Source organism: Tetrao urogallus (assembly GCF_951394365.1).
Source record: "Tetrao urogallus genome assembly, chromosome: 3".
Taxonomy (NCBI): domain Eukaryota; kingdom Metazoa; phylum Chordata; class Aves; order Galliformes; family Phasianidae; genus Tetrao; species Tetrao urogallus.
The window spans coordinates 46,594,743-46,610,403 of record NC_136815.1 but is presented as its reverse complement, the minus strand read 5'-3'; positions in this window follow the sequence as shown (position 1 = coordinate 46,610,403).

Below are 15,661 nucleotides of genomic sequence, written 5' to 3'. Positions count from 1 at the left end.
CAAGCTGTACCCAAGCTTTTGCTGCCAGCTCTTCTAAGATGCTACAGACATAAGTGATAAGACTAAATTACCTTTTATCAGCTTATGTTGCAAAGTTCAGGGAAGGTATCAGGGTGACTGGAGGCTTTTGAGAGCTATACGACCCAGTGCTAAAGTAGAACATTGCAAATACAGCGAGGAGAATATTTCTCTCATCTGAACCTAATGAATTCACTGATCACATTGCAGTAATTTTCTTTCAAGATATTGGTAGAAAAAATGGATACCTTGGGAGCCAAAACTGCCTGTGAAACCTAGAACTTCTGCTGTTTATTGGTATGTGTGGGAAAGTTGTTTTCCTGGATGCATTTACTTGCTGGCTTTAAATTCTTATGTTTACCTGGGGACTGTAAAATGGTAAATTGTCATTAACTCATCTTCCTGATGCACCTAAGATTGAAACTAATGTCTTTCAGGTGGGTGCTATTAAATTAGCCCACTGTAACCTGACAGGCATCCTCTCAGAAAAATGTGTTGCTTTCACTGGCTAGGGAATCTTTTTTCTGCTTCTGGATAGAAAGTTAATGACAAGTAGTCAAACTGTTTTCAATGTGTGGATTTGTGAGGACGGGAAATAAGAAGGAAATGGTTTGTCCCCCTTCATCATTACTACAATTTGTGTTTGAGTGGGGCTTACACTGTGCTAAGAGGTAAAGAGAAGAATGAGTGATTAGAAGAGTCTGCTGTCTCTGCAGGCAAGCAGAGGGAGATAGAAATATTAACACTGCCCTGCAGAACAAAGAGTTAGTCTGCCATTTAAACTGTGAGAAACACAAGGCCTAAGTGAGGACTGAGTCTGGTTCTGGGACTCTACAGTCTTAACTATAGGATCATGTCTTTGTACTTCTCGCCTTTTCTTCTTCATGTACAGATTGTCAGTTTTGATTGGTGTTTCTTTTCTGGATTTGTTGAGGAGTAAAAGTTTTTATGGCAATGCCAATATTTATGTTCATAAAATGGCAAACTTCCTTCCAATGTCCAAGTGCCACTCCGGAAAACCTGGATACCTCAGAACCACAGATGCTGCAGGTACATATTTCCACAGTGGAAACATAACTGATTAAAGAAGTAGCAGCTGGACATATCTTAATTTGAAAAAACATATATATATGAAGAGTTATGATACTTCACTGTATTAGAAGAGACTGAAACACTGCTGAACTGAACTTTCTTCTCAAACCATTTGGCATACAGAAGAGTCCATGAGATTGTTCTGTATTTCAGTGTCGTATACCAAGTATTGGCAAAGAACAATGTCACTTTATACTGTGAGGTGCTCCTTTGTCCACACTAAGATAAATATTCAGATTTTCAGTAGAACTGACTGTCTATGCAAGTCTGATAGGAGTATTTTAGTTCTGCACACACCACAGACAAGGAAGCAAGCATCTGCCAAACAGGGATTTGAAACAAGATTATCACACCTTATCTCAAGAGATTGGAATTATTATGGAAATGGCAATCAGGCTCTGGAACACTTTTCTAAAGAAAAAAAGAGTTCTAAGGAACTGAAAAGGAAATACAAAATCCACACAGACAATATAAGTTATCTTTCATCCTTTGAATCCTTTGAACTCTACTCCACGAAAATAAGAAATTTCCTCAGTGAAAGCTCTTCTTCCCAAAGAGTAAGAAAAGAAGAACTCTGACAATCACTTGAGCTAACACCATTTTTTTCATAGTATCCATGCACAAGTGAAACCCTCACTACAGGCATTCTAACAACTCTGGGAAGTCTGACTGTATGCGTGTATATGTATAAAGCAGGTTGATAAAACATTTTACATATTAAGTGTGCAAAAGATATTAACCCTCATTTGATATGAAATGCTCATTCGCTAGGCAATGTTCCCATTAGTTCATTTTTGCTCTGAGAAAAGCAGCTATTACACTGAAAGTGGGGATTTCTTTCAGTGTTTTATTATGATCTGTTCCATTACTAAGCTTTGCTTGATGTGGCCCAGCAAACTTTGTTATGTTACATCTTTGGTAACCCATATCATTAAGGTACTTCTGTTCTGGTTTTGTTCATGTGTTTAATAACAAAGCACCTTGGAGACATCTAGGTAAAGGTAATGGTAGGTTTTGGTTCTGAATATTTTAACAAACAAATAATACAGCCTTATTAGCAAGTCTTATCTTGCTAATTTGAACTAATGAAAACTGGGATGCCTTCTGGGAATTAGTTTTTTGCAAATTGCAAAGTGAACAAGCAAAAAAAGCCACACTAGTGCTTCATATAAAAAAAAAAAAAAGAAAAAACCACAAAGGTAATCATGAAGGCAAATAAGGAGACATACACACATATGTTCTTCTTACTAAGAAAATTACAGAAAAAAAAGAAAAAGGCAAAGGAAGCACTATAGTTATCAATAGAGTAAGCAAAAAACAGCAACACTTAAAAGTGTTCATTCAGTCTGTCAACCTTCAGACCACACCACATGAAGCAAGCAGAGCTAGGAGGTGCAGGGTGAAAGTTCAAGAAGTCAAAACAAGTAAAACTCCTGATGGATCCAATCGAAAACAAGTGAACAACAATAGCAAAAAACTGTACTGTTTCAAAGAGACACTGACATGCAGAATCAAACTCTGTAGCCCAAGTAAGATTACAAAGTAAGTATGGTTTATTCAGTGCTGCGCAGACACCGGGTGCAAGGGGATAGATCCCCCTAATTTGCATACCATCAGGAAAAATCGTGCTACAGATACAGGCCAAACTAATACATAATCAATAGTTTTCCCAGAATTTGGATACATATTCATTAACCCCCCCCTTCCCCCACCCCCCCCCCACCCCGAGAGTTCATTAGCATGCACACCCTCCCCTCTTGCGAGTGCATAGTGGGTTGTGGGATGAAAATTTGTTATCTTCCTCATGAAGGCTTGTGACCTTTCTTGCTGTAAACTCCTGGCCTTTCAGGAGGGCATCCCCCCAAACCAGTTTCTTCTTGCCCTGTGGACATTTAATCACCTCCCTGCCAAATATCCCCAGCTGTTCTCAAACCTTATTGGTATGGCCTTCATACCCCTCACTATCCCAGTCACAGTGTCTGCCATCCCTTATTTTGTAACAAGCTCTACATTCCTACTTCTATAAACTATCTCTAACTATCCCCTTCACCCCCCTTATTCTCAGTCACTGTGAAGCCTTCTTGCCATTTTGTTGCTGCTGAGCAGTTCTGTACAGAGCAAAGGGCATTTCAGTTTCTCAACTTCTCATACTGTCCTAGTAGCAAGGGAGCTGGAAGTGCAAGGAGCTGGAAGAAGACAGCACCAGGACAGATGATCTCAACTAGCCAAGGGGATTTGCAATACCATATGACATCATGCAAAAAAATTATAAACCTGAGGGGAATTGGCCAGGTGAGCTGCAGCTGCTTGTGGACTGACTGAGCACTGGTTGGTGGGTGGTGGTAAGCAATCACCTAGTGTGTCACCTGTTTTGTAAATATACATATGTCACGGAGTTGACCAGATCAATGTATGTCCGTGACAGGGGCGACAGGCCTCTCTCACCCCCCCCCCACCCAGTCCCACAAAAAATGGGAAGGAAGGAAGGGAGGAAAAGAGCAACGGCAACAATCTATGGAGGAAAACTTATTTTACTATAATATCGGAATACAAGATAACACAATATATACAATTTAATTAAAAATGAGATTAATAAATCAGACAAGATGAGAGAGAGAGAGTTCCCAGGACCGATTCAAACCTGAAAAGCTTGGAACGGCTAGGAAAGCACCCTCCAACACCCACTGCAAGGCAGCAAGAGAGCGCCCCCCCCACCCGGAAGGGCCAGATCCCGTGACTGCTGTAATGTACAGGGATAGGTACCTGGGGTTGGGGCATTAACACTTTAATGCCCCGTACACTACATGATGTTTTGATGTGGAATACTGAAACCCAAAAAACAAAAAACATAGAACCATGACAACATATATACATATAATTACTATTATTTATCTCTTCCTTTTCTGTCCTAGCAAATAGTTTCTATCTCAACCCATGAGTACTACTTTTCCTTTTTTTTATTTGATTCTCTCCCCAGTCTCACTAGGAGCAAGAGGAATGAGCAAAGCATTGTGTGGTACTGAACAACTTGCCAGGTTAAACAACATTACTGGGTAATCACCCTGGCAGAAGACTAGCTGACCTTATCTCACTGTCTGTAGTGGGAACCCCCCAGTAAGGCATATTTCTCTATTTTGGGCATTAAAATGAAAGAGCTTTCACATATGACATCCTCTATGCATGTTGAGTGCAATAAAGATATTTCAGCCAATGTTTTATTCCTATTACCACAGTCCAGAAAAAAGGAAAAATCACCTATAAACTACTACTACCACACCTAACGCATCCATGCATAAAGAGCACTCTTCTGTGTCCATACAAATAAGCAGTGGTTTAGCTGCCACTACAGTGCAAAAGTCTTGTCACTAGAGGCTTTCTGTTACTTTTTTAGATAAGAGGTTTATTTTCCTGAATAATGTATGGGAACCATTAGGTCACAACCTGAAGCAGTGATGGAGGACCTGGAGAAGCAGTGTAGCCAACCCTGGGAGAACAGGTAGAAGCAGGGGCAGGTCCTCCGCAACCAAAAAGGAAGCAGCCAAAAAGGAAGCATCTCTACTTGGAGATTGCCTCCTTTGGCAATCCTCTTTTGCCCTGATCCTCAGAAAGAGGTAAATTATTCCATCTTTATTACTGAATTGTGACCACTACCTTTCTTCGGTGATCCCATACTAGTTAAAGGCAACTTTATCAGCTGTTTCCTATCCTTACAAATGGAAAAAAAAAAAAAAAAAAAACTACAGTCATCTTAATGAATGTTTCTCAGAGGAGTCGGTGGGCAATTAGTTGTCTATTAAACCAGAAAGTGATTTTAAAAAAAACTGAAAAAAAAGAAAAACTTCTCTATATCCTTCCCGAACAAGTAAGCAAATAAAGAAAATGAATACTGGAAGTAATACACAAATATTTAAAATAGCTCCCTTCAACTCAAATGAACTTCCATGTAGTTTAAAACTACAAAGCCACAAATTTTTTTCCTTCCCAAGACAATTCAAGCAGCCTGGTATAAAAATGCCGAGAGCATTTGATTTAGATAGTCCTCCTCAGGCATGCAATAGGATTTCATGCAGGGTTTCACCAAGTGTGGTCTACAGTGAAGATTTTGCAAACTGAGGAAACCAAGCTTCTTCCAAGCTCATCCCGGTCCAAACAACTGGCTTTCTCCCCACTCTGCGTTTTCAGAATCCAATACATAGGAACAACAAGCTGCTGCTGGTATATTTGGAAATATCATTGAAAGAAAGTAAAGGCTTTTCCTCTTTCTTACTCCCAGTTCAATCGGTAACAGGGAAATAGCTGTCTCATTTCTTGAAGTTTCCTCAGAAACTGGTCCAACATGAAACAAAAGTGAATGGCCTCATTGTTCTGAAGGGGGCATAATTTAAAAAATACCAGAAATGCTTTTCTTAGTCAGTAATTGCAAATTCAATTTTAGTATTCTGAATGGCAGCAGGCTTCAAGAAGCAAAGCATATTGCAGCCTGGAGTTTGCCAACTGCAAGGCAATCACAAGTGCTCTTTATTTCTCGTGTCACTCAATAATATTAGACCTTGTTAAAGAGGAGAGATTGAGTTTCAAGATTGAGCCCTGGAGACAGCACCCATTTATAAATAAACAGAAAAATTAATGCTGCAAGCTACCGTGTGAGATATAGACTGCCACCAAATCCAAAAAAATGTGTTCTCATTTAGCATGGCCTTTCTACTGTGAAGTTTACAGCATACTGAAGAGAAATACAGAGTAAAATCAGTAATCAAAGGAAGGACTGTAAAATTAGATTTTGCAATAATGTCTCTACCCTGAAGCTAAAAGAGCAGTATTAATTTTATTTAACTTTTGCACAAGATAGAACCTTTCACCTTAGGTGGCTTTGCAAGAAACTCCACCCCTTAGCAGTTGAAATGCCATTTCATTTTGGTGTTAAGCACACCAGTGCTATCTGGTATAACAAAAATAAAATAAAGCATACAGAGAAAGCACGTAACCCTGTGTTGTACCCAAAGTATGATTCACTGCTTGCTAGCTTTGCTCTGCCAAAGGCTTGTAATATGGTCACTGATTTCATGTTTCTATACTTGCATTCTAATTAATATGTAAAACCTCCTGTTAATTGGAAGCCATTTCTCCTTTTAATCTTCTTTAATCCACACATATAGCTGTACTTCAAGTCTTTTTATAAAAATGATAGATGTGCCATTAATTTATATAACGATTACAGGTCCACCAATGAAAGAACATACCATGCATCTGAAATGCATGAAAAATAAAGACTGAAGATGATTAACTGTTGAGATTTGTCTCTGCTTTTTGAATAGACATCATCTCCCCCTAGAGATCAAGGATCAGATATTTAGTTCCTGGAACTGGCATACAAACCTTCCCCATCAAGCACTGTCTTAGTAATGTTCCTCTGTTCTCAGGAATAACAATAACAATGAACTGAAAGACTAAACAATGTATTTATGACATTCAGTGATGGGAAACAATGAGATGGTAAAAAAGGATGTATTGTATTTATTTTTCCTTATTCTTACTTTTTTGTTCTAAGAATAAGGTGTTTTCTCTTTTACATTCTGATTGTGTTTCATGACAATCATTATTCACTGAATGAACCATTTTGCTGGCTTAAAAATTAATTTGATGGTCCCAGCATAGCTCCCCATGAACACAAGCCCACATCAAAAAAAAAAAAAAAAAACCACACTAATTGGCAATCTCATTGGCATTCACAGCAGAGAAGCAAGGAACTCCACAGATTTTAAAGCCAGAAGCGACCATTGTGATCATCTAGTCTGACAGGTCATGGGACTTCCTTGAATTAATTATTGCTTCAAAACTCAATAGCTGTGATTAACCTGGAACATGTTTTTTAGAAAAACAGGCAATGTCAGTTTTAAAGTTTCCATAAATGGGAAAACCACTAAAATTCTTGTTTAGCAATTCTAGGAGCAGATTTTGCTTACTGTTAAATAATAATTTTAAAAATCTATTTTTACTATGAATTTTACTACTTTATGTTTTCAAATTTGTTGTCATTTTATACCTTCATTTGATAGAATGAAGTGTCCTCCCAGCAAATTATTAGTGGTGACACAAATGTCAGGACTAGAGGATGCCTTATTTTTAATGCTGTTGTCTAGCTATTGAGTCATTTGTCCAGGAAAATAGAAAAACTAGATTCAATGCACTCCTAAATCTAAGGAATTTGTAACCCACATTTCCCAAATCCTGAAAGAATAACCCAATTACTAGACTACCCACGGCTGGAAACTGAGGCTAGAATGCTATTTCCCTTTCTTTTTTGAAGCTGGGCCATTATGTTGGCAAAAAAACATTGTGTTTCTAAGGGCAAAGAGGGGACAGCAACAAAACATGGCACTAACCCCAATGTACAGAGTCGTTAGTTCAGAGAGGTTGTTAAGCTGTGATTTGTGCCATATATTATGTTATATAATGTTATTACATTAAACATAATAGTTGGTTAGTGAAATAACTCATAGAAGAATTTAAAACTTAGGACACATCTTTTTGCCTCCCTTTCCTTGCAGAGTGCTTTGGTATTTCTTATTCTTAATTCTGTTTAATACTCCATTGTCACTTCATCCCAGATAGAGCTTTATCACTGCAAAGATGAAGCATATCATGGGAAAAGCCACGCTGTATTGCCTGTGACATTCCCATTTTCTCAGTACTGCTGTTTGAATTTTATATTACAAATCAGGCAACCCAACACATTCCATTGCCAACATTTATTTATTTTCTAAATAATGTATTAGAACATTATCTTACTACTGGTGTTGTCACGTGGAAAGCATCTCCATCTTTCTAAAGAGTATAGTTAATGGTAGGTAGACACTGCATATGGAATCAATGAAACAACCACGTTTTCCAACAGATGGAACTAATAGGGATTCACCCTGATTAAAAGCTTCAAGTTTTAATGAAAATATAAAGCCTTTCCTGGGAAGTATATCTCCTTTGATTTGCACTTGAGTCACAGTGGCAGCCCCCTTCTTAAGAGACTGCCAGCAGAAGTGAGGCTGTTGAACACTCCAGGAGCCCTCAAGAGTACCAGCATATGAAGCTCATAATAGGAAAGCATAGTAGTGGGTTCAAGGTCTCTCAGTGAATAACTGGTGTATTTGTGCTCTAATTAAAGCACTGCCCTTTCTTTTACTCTTTTTTGCTCATTAGAGTATTATACGTGCCTGCAATATGTTGGGGTAGAAACCCTGACATCTTTAGTGCTGTTTGAAGATAAAAGAAAACATTTACTTAATGTGCCCAGTAGAAATTTGGGAAGTGTTTTGTTTAATACATATAATCTTTTTAGATACATAGGATATCCCCTTCCATTCAAATTCAAAGAGAAGAAAAAGGACATTGAACACCAACTCCATAAATCCATACTTCCTTAGTGTAAAGAGACTATTTTTAATAGCTGCTTTAATTACTTAATAGCTTGAAATAAAGTCATAACCTTTTGGTTTCCACTATAATTACCAACAACTAAAATTTGAAGCTCTGGCAAAATGTCTCCCTCTCCAGAAAAATGAACTCTCTACCTATGTTACTCCCCAATACTCCACTTAATCACATTTTCCTTCATTTAGATGGTGATTCTATTGCCAATCTAACAAGGAGAAGTTATAGCACAGTAATAGTGAGTGACTAGGACAGATTTTGATCAAGGCATTATTGGATTACAGATACTGAGCTGAATGGTGAAAATTGATGTTTTTGCTATGTGATGAAATTCTTCTTTGTCATTTTTTAACACAGAGTATATCCAAATAAAGATTAAAAGAAAAAATAAGGTTCATAATGGATTACATGCACAGAGACATATCTACCCTGATTAGTTTATTCAAAACATTATTATCTCTCTTATTATCTGCATGACACTTTATGACCACTTAACTGGGACTGCTACAGATCTACCAGACCTCCCAATTAAGTAAAGTCTTCAGTGCAACAGAAATCAAGTGGAGCTATCGAAATCTCCGTGAAAACCATTGCATACTCAACAAGAAGCCATACAGGGGCACCTACAAATGCAAACCTTTTAGAAAAGAAATCCCTCTTTCCCTCTAACAATAGAACTATAAGGGATTCAGTCCCTGGCAGTATAGTTGCTGTGCACAGCAGACAGCTGTTGAGCTGCAACAAGGCAAGGAGCTGGTGGTGAACATGTAAGGACAGTGCCAATTCATAAACCCACTGCTGCCCTATGTTTTTGGGACTGCATGTCTGTGCTCTGCCATGCCTGCTGCCAACTCATGTTTGGCACATGGACTGCCCTCAGAGGAGGACTCCAGGGATCCACTAGCACAGTGTGGCACAGGGATGGCTTTCAGGGCCCAGCAGCAGTTTTTTTAAGCCTTTGGGACTCTGTTTTAATTACAAAACAAAACCTGAACACCCAGTGAAGCCAAAGGCTAACCTTGACTCAACACCAGGAAAGACAAACAGAAGTAACCCCAAAGCAGGCAGTCAACACAGTCAACACTGTAATTATTTTAAGAAAACATGGTTCAGCAAACAGAGGCAAATCTGAGTTCAGGATGTATACTCAACCTCTAGTTACTAACTATGCAGAAGACCTTCTTTGTAATAGAGTGTGTTGTCCCACCTCTGGTCACTTGTGCCTCATAACCATGTCCCAGTGTGTTTTCCTGTCAGATAACCTCTTAGAAGAAGGAAGATAATCCATTTGGAGAAGCCTCCCTCAGAAGGTATGGGGAGGAAATAAGGAAGGTATGAGGGAAGATCGCTATATTTGATGACGAAAATGTAATAGAACTGAACTCAGGAGAGAGTCTTCCTGTGGGTATTTCAGTTACTGTGACATTTGAAGCTACAACTTTCACTCCAAATTTGATTTTCCAAAGCTTGTAGTTTTGCCAAAATACTTGGCCTTTTTCCTCACACTTTTCAGTATTTGGCTTTGGCCCTAAAGACTTCGCTTTTAAACATTTGAAGGGAAAATCTATAAATGCTTCGGAATTGTACAAGTTTCAGTGAGCTTCTCCACAGATTCAATACATAGAATCATAGAATCATAGAATCATTAGGCTGGAAAAGATCACTAAGATCATATAGTCCCACCATCAGCCCATCTCCGCTATGCCCACTGACTACATCATTAGTGCCACATCCACACAGTTCATGAACACCTCCAGAGATGGTGACTCCACCGCCTCCCTGGGCAACCTGTTCCAATACTTCACTGCTCTTCTTGAGAAGAATTTTTTCCTAACATCCAACTAGAAATGTTTCCTTTGCCTTTATTAGCATTTGACAACTTTATTCAGTTACATTTTTGTATCTGCATAGATTTCTATATACAAACACACATGTGAGCACATATACATGTAAAGGATCCATGATTACCATTAACAAAAGCCCATAACTACCTGCACAGCCTGCTGGAAGCCCAGCTGGTTCCCAAGGGGAAAACATAAAGCAGCTCTTCTTCTAATGTACTTAGGAGAAAACTTCACATGTGACCTTCCAGATTTACAGCAGCTTACGTAGATGTCTCAAGGGTCATTTAATAGACCAATGAAGCAACAAAGTCCCTAATTTCTGCAGGACAGGAGAATATACAGCAGTGTAAGCACAATGAACATCTTGTTGGGAGACATATGGCAATCTATCCAATCCACCAGCAAAATTGTGTTTCTACTTTAAGCTCAAGACCTGCTTCGTCACTGTCTTCATCCCCATGCTCTCATTTACACCTGTGCAAAGTGAATGGAAAACACTACTGAGTGAGAATTAGAGCAATTTATCATTCCCTTTTTGCAGCTACTACACAGTGGGGAAGGATGTAAAGAAGCAGACACTGAATTTATCAGGTCCAAAAGACATTGCAATTCAAATGAATGTATCTATACCATTAATTTTCAAAGGAAACACAGTTGTAGCCTAATACAACGTTAGTGTTCCAAATATATCTTCAACCAGGAAATATATAATTATGGTTCCCATAGTGGTCACAGCATGGTCACATTTGGGACATCTGAGTACATGCTGTGAACTGCCCTGAAGTTCAATAAAGTGATGCATACAACAAACTTGTTAAATAGTAGGAAAACGCCATTGTGTGAATTTATGAATTTATAGGTTTATATATATTATATATATTATCACTTAAGTTGACCATGAAATGGTCGAGTTCAAGATCCTTAGGGTATCAAAGAGGATGCACAGCAAGTTTGCTGCTCTGCAAACTTCAGGAGAGAAGACTTCAAACTCTTCAGGGAACTGCTCGGCAGGGTGACACGGGATAAAGACCTGGAAGGAAAAGGGGCCTTAGAAAGCTGGTCAGTATACAAGGACCATCTCTTCCAAGCTCAGAAGCAGTGCATCTCAAGGAAAAGGAAGGCAAACAAGAATGCCAGGAGTACTCCATGTATCAACAAGAAGATTCTGGATTTACCTAAGCGCAAAAATAAAGTCTATAGGGAGCGCAAACAGGAACAAGTTACCTGGAAGGACTACAAAGAAGTTGTCTGAGAAGCCAAGAATCAGGTTAGGAAAGCTAAAACCCATACAGAATTAAATCTATCCAGAGACATAAAGAGGAAAAAGAAGAATTTTTACAGGTGTATCAGTGATAAAAGGAAGTCCAGGGAAGATGTGGGCTCTCTCTAGAAGGAAGCTGGAGCCCTGGTCATGAGGGATACAGAGAAAGCTGAGGTGCTCAATAACTTCTTTGCCTCAGTCTTCACCAGCAAGGGTTCTAGCTACAGTGTCCAAACTGCAGAAGGCAAAGGTAAGAACTTGGAGAAGGAAGATCTGCCTGCTGTAAATGAAGATCAGGTTCGAGACCATCTAAAGCACCTGAAGGTGCACAAGCCCATAGGACCTGATGAGATCCATCCATCGGTTCTGAGGGAACTGGTGGGTGAAGTTGCCAAGCTTCTATCCATCATATTTGAAAGGTCATGGCAGTCTGGTGAAGTCCCGACTGATTGGAAATCAGACTGATTGGAAATTTCAAAAAGGGAAAAAAAGATCCAGGGAACTACAGGCCCATCGGTCTCATCTCTGTGCCTGGAAAAATCATGGAGCAGATCGTCCTGAAGGCCCTAGTAAGGCATGTGGAAAATAAAGATGAGGTGATTGGAGGTAACTAACATGGCTTCACTAAGGACAAATCATGCCTTGGTGGCCTTTTATGATGGAGTTACAGCATCATTGGATAAAGGAAGAGCAAGTGATGTCATTTACCTGGACTTGTGCGAAGTGTTTGACACTGTCCTGAATGACATCTTGGTCACCAGATTGGAGAAAAATTGATTTGATGGATGGACCATTCGCTGTGTAAGGAATTGGCCGGATGGTCGCATTCAGAGAGTTGCAGTCAACAGCGCAATGTCCAAGACTGGTGATGAGTGTATTCCTCAGGGATTGTTGCTGGGACCAGTGTTATTTAACATCTTTGTAGGTGAAATGGACAGTGGGATTGAGTGGACCCTCCCTCCCGCATGTTTGTAGATGACACCAAGCTGAGTGGTGCAGATGACATGCTAGAGGGAAGGGATGCTATCCAGAAGGACCCGAAGAGCTTTAAGAAGTGGGCTGATGCCAACCTCATGAAGTTCAACAAGATAAAGTGCTAAGTCCTGCACCTAGGCTGGGGCAATCCCAAGTGCACATACAGGTTGGGCAAAGAATAGCTTGAGAGCAGCCCTAAGGAGAAGGATTTGAGAGTGTCAGTTGATGAAAGATTCAACATGAGCCAGCAATGTGCAACCCAGAAAGCCAACTGTATCCATCAAGAGAAGCATGACCAGGTCAAGGAAGTGATTCTGCCCTTCTACTCTGCTCTCATGAAACCCTACCTGGCGTATGTGTACAGTTCTGGGGCCCCCAACACAAGAAGGACATCAAGCTGTTGGATCAGGTGCCCAGTGAGGCTGTGGATGCCCCATCTCTGGAAGTATTCAAGACCAGGTTGGATGGGGCTTTGAGCAACCTGGTCTAGAGGGAGGTATCTCTGCCTACAGCAGGGGATTTAACACAAAATGTTGAAAAAAAAGGAATGGTATTTGAATTGCAGTTTTGGTAAATTTACAAAAACTAGACCAACAATATGAGAAGCACAGACTTTTAGATGAAGTCGCTTGTATTATTCCAAATTAATATAACTGTTGCAGCAGGTTTTATTTTCATAAAGTTCCTGTGACCATCAGGCTGACCTGAAGCTGATTTACGTCCTTGAAACACCGTGATGCAGCGCCTGGGCTTTTAAATGATAATATAAATCATAAAAAACATCAGACCTTTGAAATCACATTCATTATTTCATGAGAACAAAAGTCACATTTACACAAATAGATAATAATATTTCAAGTAGGAATGTTTCACACCAAGTATATGAACCTTTGTTTGAATATATAAGAAAATAAGCAGATTTTACAAGTTGCTAGGCATATTCTCATCAGATGCAGGCTGTTTCATAAACATCAATCTACTTCAGGTAAAGGATAACTGAAAAAGAAGTATTACAATAACAGCATAATAAACCTATTTAATTCATGTATTAAATATTCTTAGATTTCTTTGTGGATTTAATTACATTTTCACTTTCCTTCTGTCGACATCAGCGAATGTATAATAACAAACTTTTTTCTTTCTTCCTCTAAAGATACATTATTATTTCAGGACTGAAAAAGAATGGCAGTAATGTAACAGAATTTAAGTTTGTCTTCTAGCTTTCTTTAAAAACAAACAAAAAAAACAAAGCCTCTCAGAAAACAGCTCTCATTGACTACAACTAATTACATCTACTTAATTTAAATGGACGACTCCCAGAGAGAAGCAAATTTGTTAGAATTTCCTGTAAAAAATCAACTCAACAACTTTAATAAAATAAAACATTTAGCAGTGTAAAATTTTCTGCTTTTGTGAGTTATTCTGCTAGACAGATTATTAGACTACTGTTACCTTATTCTGTAAATATATTATTGTCCATGAGTAAGAAATACAAGTTTGGGTTTGGTTGACCCATAGAACTGCTAAATATTTGTATATTTAGTGTTGCTTAGATGTGAAGGTTGTACCAATACTGGCACTGTTCTTACAGCAAAGGGGTTCAGAATTAATCCTTTTATGTAAGGAAATCAGTAAATGCTTTCATAACTTATCACCTAAGTCTTACTTTCAGAAGATGCTATGTGCCTTTTAAAGCTGCATTTAGAGCTCCTTCCCACAGACCATCTTGGAGTATTGCATACTAAAGTGTTAAAGGTGGGTGAAAGAAGGGAATAAACTAATTAAAGGGGCTCAATGGTAGCATGGCTATAAGTGCATATGTACAAGCCCTGATTTTTGCTTTGGTTTCGACAACGATTGTGTTCCTAATCCATTTCATTTAGCATTTCTAAGGAACTAAGTCTACTAAATTTTTCTTAAACAATGAAAAGCTGGTATTATTCACTTTTATATATTTAAATAGCATTCAAATTGGGCCAATCCTAACAAAAATGAGATCTTTATTTCATTGTTTTTCTCCAAAAGTTAATTTTCAAAATGGAGTTTCTTTCATTGTAAGTAGATAGGCTGCTTGCTGATTTGATCAATAGTGTCAGGAACAGAGTTGCTAATAAGTTAAACCGATGTGCTTTCTGTCTCTGTGTTAGGAGGTGATCACAGAATCACAGAATATCCCGAGTTGGAAGGAACACACAAGGATCACTGAGTCCAACCCCACTGAGTCCAATCACACAGACCACCCAAAATCCAACCCCTATGGCTGATAGTGCTGTCCAAACGCTCCTTGAACTCCAGCACTCAGGGCCGTGCCCGCAGCCCTGCGCAGCCCGTCCCATGCCCACCGCCCTGTGGTGCAGCACCTGTCCCTAACCCCCAGCTGCCCTCCGCTCACACAGCTCCATGTCCTCCTCCTCGGGTCCCGTCGCTGTCACACAGAGCAGAGCTCAGCACTGCCCCTCCGCTCCCTGTGAGGAGCTGCAGCCGCCATCAAGTCTCCCCTCAATTTCAGGCACTAGCTGAGTCTTGGGAAAATAAAACTCCAAAGCCAGCCGACTTGTCCTGAGAGAAACAAAGAAGTGAGAAGGTGGCAGCTTGAATCTTAAAATTTCTGGAAGAAGGGAGAGAAGTGTATACAATCAGTATATACTGAAGAGAGCGGTGAGGCTTGCTGGCAGAAAGGGGGATGCAGAGCAGGGGTAGAAAAGGAACTGGACTTTGGTCAATCAAAGCTGCCTTTCTCTATAGCTGAACTTCTAAATCCTGGAGCTGGCACCGTGCAGCCATGCTAAGGAAAGGCTGACAGGACGACACATACTCAGCTCTCCAAAGCAGCCAGATGTTGCAGTAAATGAGAGTACAAATAAATTATTTAGGAAAGTATCAGCGATATGAACAGTAATGGAGCAGAATTGAAGGGAAGCTGCAAGGAGGCAGAGTGTAATGAACTTACTGGAAAATCCAGGCTTGCTCAGACACTACTCTTTAGTGGAAGTGGAAGGGATTTGCTACTTGAGCATGGGACGTTTCTTATGATTTAATAAGCATT